Here is a 6,839-nt window from a genome sequence, read left to right as displayed (position 1 = left end):
GCTCTCTGGCAGGCTCAAGTAAGCCCGGGAGCGTTCCAACCACACTTTTCCTAACCCAAAATCGGCTAGGCATTTTTCCGAACTGGTGGCCACAGAGGTGGTATCTGCCTCCCGGCAACAGGAGGTTTACTAGGGGCGGAGCCCCGGGTGCGGTGGAGTAACAATTGGCCCGGCCCGCTTTTCCCTGTCTCCCGATGCTGACCAGGGGCTCCCCACCTCACCAGCCCCACCATAGAACAGTGGAGGGAGTGGATGGGAGGCCGGCCCGCAGGCCCTGGAAGGCCCCGCGCCGGGTCAAGTAAGAGGCAGGGCTCAGTGAGGAGCAGAGCCAGGTGGGGGATTCAGACCTGGCTGAACCACTGGCTCTGCCCCCACCCGAGAAAATGGAGGCCACCCTGGGGTCGGTGTCTGGTCTGGTGTGGCAGGCGGAAGCCGGACGGGGGTCTNGCCCGCAGGCCCTGGAAGGCCCCGCGCCGGGTCAAGTAAGAGGCAGGGCTCAGTGAGGAGCAGAGCCAGGTGGGGGATTCAGACCTGGCTGAACCACTGGCTCTGCCCCCACCCGAGAAAATGGAGGCCACCCTGGGGTCGGTGTCTGGTCTGGTGTGGCAGGCGGAAGCCGGACGGGGGTCTGCCTCGTAAGCCCACTCACAGAGCTGGACAGTCCAGGCGGCTCTCTCTCCGTTTCCACGTTGGCGTGGACCCCGTCTTTGGTCTCTGGTCTCTGCCGCCTGGGGCTGCTTACTCGGTCAGCGGCGTGGCTCGGGCGCTCTCAGGAATCTTCTTTTGTGTCAGCCCTAAACTTTGAGTCTGTAGTTGCTTTTTTTATATTTGTAGTTTAGTTGTTGAAAGACTTATTCATTTTTTGTTGCTCTTGGAAATGCAGATAGCACTCTGCCTGCTCAGCGCACGCTTCTCAGGCTCACGCTGTTTTCTGGCGTCTCCTCTCCAGACCCGTCGCCATCTTGGAATCTCCCTTCTTTCCTATTTTAAATATTATAATTGTGCTGGGAGCCAATGGAAGTGACTTCATTTCTGGGTAATACTTATGAGTGAGAAGCTTGAGGAACATAGTCTAGTCCTTTAGAGCGAATAGTGTAGCACGTTTAGATATATGTGCATGTCCTGTCTGCCTCAGTGAATCCCCTCTGCATTAGTTCCTAAAACTGTGCCCTCTGTTTTGAGAACACCATAGAGCAGTTAATATAGTGAGGAAATGGAAATTTGGGGCCCTGTTGGAGGGCAGCTCATGTGCTTATTCACCCATTTTTTTTTTCTTTTTTGGCGGCTGGCTGGTATGGGGATCCAAACCCTTGACCTTGGTGTTACAAGGAAGCACTCTAACCAACTGAGCAAACTGGCCAGCTTTACCCATATTTTTTGAACAGCTGGTTTTTACATGATGGGTTTTGTGGTAGGAGCTAAAGATATGATGATGAAGACCAAGTACCTAAGATCAAGAGGTAGTAGGGGAGACAGCTGTAACAGGTCGTTTCAGTTCTCACAATTATATAGAAGGGTTATGGTAGGAGTGACAACACAATGCAATGGCATCACAGAGGGAGGACACCTCATCCAGTATCAGGAAGTCAGGAAATAGGGGACCTTAAGGAGGAGCAGAGGTTGACAAATAAAGGATATAGGGTGAGAAAGCTGGGCCGTTTTAAGAAGTCTGTGTCCTGGGTACAATGGCCCACAGTTGAGAGAACATACCCGGCTTGTGGAATTACAAGGAGTTCATTCTAGTTACAAGTCTTAGGCACTAGACAGCTTAGAAGAATTCCTAATATGTTGAGTTGACCTTGTGAAGGTTAATTCTATGTGTCAACTTGATTATATTAAAGGAATACTGAGAAACCTGGTAAAACTATTTTTTTAGGTTGTCCATGAGAATGTTTCCAGTAGGTATTAGCAAGAAGGTCTGAGTAGACTGGGTGGAAAGGACCTGCCCTCAATATGGGTGGGAACCATCCAATCCACTGGGGGCCCAGAGAGAACAAAAAACGGAGAAAAAAGACGAATCTCTCTCTTTTTCCGCTGTAGCTCGAATATACTCTTCTTTCCTGTCCACGGACATCAGAGCTCAAAACTCTTCAGCTTTTGCATTCCAGGACTTATATCAAGGACACCATTGGCTTTCCTGGTTCTGAGGCTTTGGACTTGGATTGAGCCACACTACAGGCATCCAGTTTGCAGATGGCCTATTGTGGACTTTTCTTCACAATCATGTGAGCCAATTCCACTAATACATCCCCTCTCATATGTTTATAACAAATCCTAATGATTCTGTCTCTCTGGAGAACACTGACTATTATAACCCTGAAGAAAAGTTGTCCTTCTAATACATCATCTTTATAAATGTGGGGCAGGAATTTAGAGACCAGTCCAGTTGACATCCCAGGGGACATCATATCTAAAAATAAATTAGGGAGTAGAATTTCAAGGCCTTATTGAGAGACCCTGATGAAAACAAAATTAGGATGCATGTCATATAGATTCTGTTTCCTGCTGTAACAAGTAGACTCTTCCTGTGTGAGCTGACTTATGTGATTTTTAGAAATACGATACACTTTCCTCTTATCATGGGAACTTTCTCATTACATACATTTTTATTTTTAATATTAGTAATTATATTTATTTATTTTGGGGTACATTCATACAAAATATAAAAGGTACAGATAAATAAGTAATTTAAAGTTAGTTATCCTCTCCTGTCTTTCTTCAGCTATCCAGGTCATTCCTGTTGTGACCATGGATACTGGTTTATTTTGTGTTTTTCCAGATATAGATAATAATATATCTACATATTGATTATTTTATAAATTTAGTGGTAGCAAATATACATACTTTCTGTATCATTTTTTCACTTCTGACACATCTTTGAGATTTTCTCATATTAGTATAAATTGAGCTTCCCCTTTTGTTTTAGTGACTGTAGAGTAGATCCTTGAAAATATGTCTGAAGATTCACCTCATCAGTACTTGACAGAGGGACATTAAAGTTGTTTCCAGACTTTTGGAATTACAAAGATCTTGCAACAAGTTACATATGTCATTTTCAACCTGATTAAATGAATCAACAAAATAAAATACTAAACGTGGACATACTAGATCAAAGGTATTTGCATTTAAAATTTTGTTATATATTTCCACCAGTTTGCACTACTGTTAGCTAATATGAGAGATTGTCAGTTTCCCCAAACCCTTGCCAGCTCAGCGTCCTGTCAAAACTGCTTTTCCTTGCCCATCTACAGGTAAATGAGGTACTTCATAGTTTTACTTCATACATTTTTTATTATCAGGTAAGTTAAAACTTTTTTCTCTTATAGTTTGCTCACTTAAAAGATGTGGTGGTTGTTCTTTCCTCACTCATTTATAGAGACTCATTATAGTTTTAAGAAATTATCTCCTTGTCTGCAATATAAGTTGCAAATATTTCTTCATCTTGCCATTTGTCTTTTTGCTTTATTTAAATTTTTTCTATGAATAATTTCATTATCTGCTAACTTGTTTCCCATTTCTTTAAATTAATTAAATCATCAAAATTAGGTTTGTTTTTTGCATATCAGGCTCAGATATTCTTTGGAATCACTTTTTTAACTTTTCTTGAATGAAACTACCATGGGACACATACTTCAAAAATAAGCCATAGTGTTATGCTATTAAAGCAAAAGAAGACTTTTATAATATAATTAACAAGAATTCTAAGCCTATTTAATACACGAGCTGAGAAATTTCATCCCTACACCCAAAAACTTAGCAGCCCCAGGTAGTGATACAATTAACACATTGCCAGCTAAATCAAAGATCTGGGAAAACACTGAGGGTTCTTCATTTTTAGTAGTGTTAATATCTTCTTTTAGTAGATATATCTCTTTATTTAAATTCTCAGATTTTATTTTTAATCCTTGAATAAGTAGTTCTTCTTGGACATATAAAAAGGAGAGTCCACTTTTGAAAATCTCTAATTATCAGGATTTTGTATTTAACAACTTCAGTAGCTAGGCACATGTGTTTATTTCTCTGCCACCTTATACTGCTCTTTGACGAGTTTATCTAAACTTTCTACACTTTTGGATCTGAGTAAAGGAGTATCCATAGTTTATAGCTTTTTAAGATTTCCTCAGAACCATCTCACTGGAGTGGAAGGAACTGGGGTTAGGTCAGGCCTGAGAACTATCCCAGCAATGTGGTCCAGGCCAAAGATGCTCTTTGGGCGGGAATGTAGGTTTAATTCTAATTAATTTTCAGTCTCATTGAGATAACATGACCACAGTCAACTGACAAATAATGCAAACTGCTGACTCTGCAGAACACTGCTTATCAAACTCCGGGTTAGGACAATTGACACATATTGTGTAGAGTGAATCAGGAAGATCTGGAACAAACACAGCAAACTGTAGACCTTTCAGGATCCTGTACTTCATATCAGAACTAATCTGATAATTTCAAGAGCAAGCATAAATAGATCTATTTCAGGTCTCTTCAATGGTTGTACCAAGAATCCTACGGACTAGTGGACTAAGGCCCCATTCAGCTGGGGTAAAAGAAGACCATTCTATAACCATACGAACAGCAGCCTGGCACCTGTGGGATGTTATTTTTCATTCTTACACTATTTCTTCACTTCTAATACTACTGAAGGTACTCGTGTCTTGTAGATTTACAAGCTTCCGTAGGATCCAGATAGATTTGAAGTTTGAGTGAATCATATACCTTTTGGATTTCCCTGTGGTTGGTTAAAATTTTGGCCCTTCCCTTCCTGAGGAACCAGGACACTGTCCACCAGACAGCCCAGGCCCCGTCCAGACTCACCTTCAGCTTGTGCTCCAGCATCCTTTCCTGCTCTCTCAGAAGGTTTTCCCTTTCCCGCTCCATCTTCTCCTCCAGTTGGGCCATGTTCTCCTGGAAGCTTCTCTCTTGAGCCTCCATCATTTGCTGCTGCTCCTTCTGTTTCTGTCTTAGCAGCTCCATTTTTTTCCTCAGCTGCCTCCTTCTTGGCCTGCTTGGCTTTTCCAAAACAGTTTGGGAGAAGGAAGAAAACAATAGTCAGGCCTGAGCTGTACCCTCCTGCGCTCAGAGACCAAACTGACTTGAAATGGCAGGGGGGGGAAATCTCTGAATACTCCTACTAGCCACACAAACAAAAGGACATTTCATAATATGATGGAAAGGCACTGATTGGCTGGATGTGCAACCCTAACCCCCCTGGTTATTTTCAGATTTAGCAGAGCATACGTTGCATAGTAGGAGGAAGCTCCTTGTTTCAGAAAAAGCTTCCTGTCTGATCAGTAAGAGGGCACTGTAGGGACACACCTCCCCTCTGGAGCTGAGCCCTGCCCCTATGCCTGCTATGATGAGGGCTTTGTCTGACTGCAGGATGGATTTCTCTATAGCTGCCTATGACTGGAGGAAGCTCTGGAGGACCTTGTTTGCCTGAGGAACAAAAAATGAGCAAAGACTTGCCAGGCGGTGAAGATCTAGTCTTCTGATGAGGAAATTATAGTTCAATAAAAATCACAAATCTGACCCTATACATTTTGTGTCTTGCTTAGGATCCCACAGTGGTTCCTTTCCCTATGTGGCCACCACAAAAAGTCCAAGCTCTTTAGTGAGACATGAAAACCCTCTATAGCAGCCTCCTTCCTAAATCTCCAGCTTCATTTCCCAGTGATGCCGCCCACTCCCTTCCCCAGGTTACAGCAGCCAGATTTATGTGCGATTGTACAAACACATCCTCCATTGTTTGCGGTATTTGCACATTCTTTTTCTTCTGCCTGATGCTGTTCTACTCTTTCTTAACTAGGATATCATTTATCAATACTTCAATTTGTAGCTTCTGCCTTTTCTTCCAGGAAGCTTTCCTAAGCTACCTTCTGAGTTTTGAATGACTACCAAGTATACTGAGCCGCCCCACCGTGTCTATCACTTGCTGGCTATATGATCTTAGGCTACTTATTAGCTTCTTTGAACATGACATTACTCAACTGTATAACAGGGATGATATCAGTCCATAATCTATATTATTCTGAGGAATAAATTGATAAACCAACCAAAGCAGCTAACTCTTTACCTGGTCTAGGAAATGGCTCATTTCCATCACTGTCACCATCACTCTCACCACCACCACCACCACCATCATCATTATCAGTGCATACCAGTTGATAACCAGTTGCACACATATCCAACTGACTATTTATTCATCTTAGGTAAGATCATAAGCTTCCTGAGAAAAAAGTTGTTTCTTTGATGATGTATGCCCTATATTCAACATAAAAATGTAAATTTGTTTGAAAAATGAAAGAAATGTTCTCTTTCAATTAAATTCCTTTTTCTAAGTTCTTTCTTTGGAAAAAAAGATATTTATGCTTTGTTTGATACCATGTAATTAATTATGGATATAAAAACTAATAATGTTGAGGTATTACCATGCTCTGATCTCTCTCCGCAAATGATGCTGTGGTCTTAGATTTTCACAAGGAGCAACAAAGACCATCTGACTACATTCTGTGGGCCCCTCTCCCCCCTCCACATTCCTCACCTTAACTCCTTTCCTGGGCACTAGCTTATGGTCCTGTTCAACCTTTTTTCTTTGCTTCTAAGTAGAGACTGTGTCCTCGAGGAACAGAGAAAGTTCCTCTTGAAACAGTTTCCATCAGGGGCTCTGAAAGCTGCTTAAGCTCAGCCTGGCAATATTTGACAGATGCCTCTTCATTCTGCAGCAAAAAATCTTCCTTCTTTTTTTCTATGGTGTCCTGCCAGGGAATGTAGGGAAATAAAAGGGAAATGTAGGGAAATAAAATAGAAAGATGCTGTTAGAAGGGAAGATCCCACTGTGATCC

General features: G+C 42.2%; 1 pseudogene; it reads right to left on the bottom strand.

Annotated features, from left to right (window-relative positions):
* Positions 1-3,707: 3,707 nt before the first annotated feature.
* LOC103581638 overlaps positions 3,708-6,839 on the bottom strand; it is an 8,336-nt pseudogene continuing 5,204 nt past the window's right edge.

The sequence above is a fragment of the Galeopterus variegatus genome, unplaced genomic scaffold, assembly GCF_000696425.1.
Source record: "Galeopterus variegatus unplaced genomic scaffold, G_variegatus-3.0.2 Scaffold13563, whole genome shotgun sequence".
NCBI lineage: Eukaryota > Metazoa > Chordata > Mammalia > Dermoptera > Cynocephalidae > Galeopterus > Galeopterus variegatus.
The sequence above is the reverse complement of the archived record's forward strand: the minus strand, read 5'-3'. Positions and strand labels throughout refer to the sequence as shown.